We start from the raw sequence: 2,078 nt of genomic DNA on the forward strand, positions 1-2,078 counted from the left end.
TCACTATTCGTATTCTCCTATTATTTGACTCACCGAACTCTCCATCGAAACATCTCAGTGGTTAGGGCGCGAATTTCAGCTCAGCGTCTTGACTACTCCTGTCTAGAATTGAGCAACCTGACAGTATCTCAGTCCGCATGCTTCCGTCGGGTAGCATGGCAGGTAGGTACCGAAGGCAGCATGAGCTTTTTTGTTTATCCTATCGCTTATCATGCTATTTTTCCTCAAAGCGTTGTGTCAAATCACAGCATGAACTCTTTGGTCTTCATTACCCTCCGCTATATGTAGTCTGAAAACTATCTCAAGCTGAGAAAAGAAAACCATCTGCTTCTAGGTATAGCACGTTATTTGTAGGTTTGCTGAAAACTTTTTGATATCTCACTACCGATTTTTTTCTTCATGAGACTCACCAGTAGGCATATTCCTTGAGTTTCTATGAATTGCCCCCAGCAGGCGAAATGCGCTCAGTTGCAAACTGATTTGGTGTTAACGATGGATTCAAGTAAATCCGAGTTGAGTCTTGTTTGTGATATAAGTGAGCCATTCGGCTGGGATTCGCTTCTCCTTGACGCCAAGTTAGTTTCCGAATACTTGTAGTTTGCCAAGATAATGACCCGTTCCTTCAAGGCCAGCTCACATTCTAAGGTGACATCATATGCGGATCTTTATGAATTTACGCGTTTCATGTTCAACCCTCATTGGTTGTTGCGCATTAATTCTAAAATGGCATTTATCTGGATCACGAACCAGATGGTCAGCTTGCTGCTGCAACAAACGATTAAAAGACTTTCACTTTTGAGCCATCATGCAGGATATCGGCATCAAGATTTCCTTATTTCTACGAGTGCCGGTCAAACAATGTTACCGTGCCGGTTATTTGCTGACGAATTTTTTCACAGACAGCATCTATGTTCCTTTTCGGTAGTCACCCTGATAAGTCTTCAGTTTTCAATTTGCACTCTGAAACCTCGTGACCCATACCAACACAATAGACTTGGATGCAAAGTTGATCTACATTTGGTATGTTCTCGTTTTAACATTGTGAGGAACTTCCATACTGATTTTAAGGCGTTGTGATCTCAATCAACAGTCACCTAGATGTTTCTTAGAACGACTGTTATCATCCACAACCAACTCTGTGTCGTACTAAAAAACTTGCATCACAGATTAGTCGTCTTTTGGCTGAAACCCCATCAACTAGGGGAAATGTAGCTGCATTTTTTTAGGAGTGGCGTCAACCAGACCATTATGTAATAACTCTTGGTCGAGTTGTCCGCCTAATTGGTTTCTTACCATTCGCGCTAGATCATGATGTTTTCATCACCATCAACACCACGTTTGCCGCATGAGCCCTGTGGTAATTTCTGACTAAAAGAAAGATGTCCGAAGCGAAAACCAGCGAATAGGTCAGGCAGTCTCTGAAACGCAAGCTACTAGGGGGTCACCGATGAGTGTGGCATTTCAACGGTTAGAAAGGTGCATCCATATAATGACCTTGGATCCATGTAACAGTATAATTAGTTGGTTGACCTAGGCTATCAGATCCCGCAGTCATGTCATCGACCGGTCATTAAGCTTTCGTCTTCAGTCTGGCTTTGTGAACAGCATCTGGCAGGGCAGTGGCGGATTCGAACCTCCCGATATATTCGTGAGGTGCGCACTGGTGATGACTTCCCGTAAATCAGATAAAGATTGTTCCTTGGTGTTTCGCGAGATCCTACTCATCACTGGGTCCCAAGCTTTCGAGTGGCTGAAGCTGTCGTCTAATTAGACGCAGCTATCAAGTTCATGGGCGCCTAGTCCACACCAGAACACTCGGTTATGTTGTATTTCTTCATCGTAAACGAGAGATTCAGTTGAGTTTCAGGGAGTCTCTTGTGGAGACCAAATAAGTATGCAGGTGAGCATATTTGTGGAGTTGTCAGTCTTCTGCTCAACGACCTGCAATGTCGTGGCAGACATTGAAGAGCTACCCAGTAAAGCCAACCTGATGATTTCATCTCAGCAGGACACTAGTTTGTCTTTTCGTATAGATGGTAGTTCCCGCCGAATGTAATTTCATAGTTTTATGTCGCAGT

The sequence above is a fragment of the Opisthorchis viverrini genome (assembly GCF_000715545.1).
Source record: "Opisthorchis viverrini unplaced genomic scaffold opera_v5_61, whole genome shotgun sequence".
Taxonomy (NCBI): Eukaryota; Metazoa; Platyhelminthes; class Trematoda; order Opisthorchiida; family Opisthorchiidae; genus Opisthorchis; species Opisthorchis viverrini.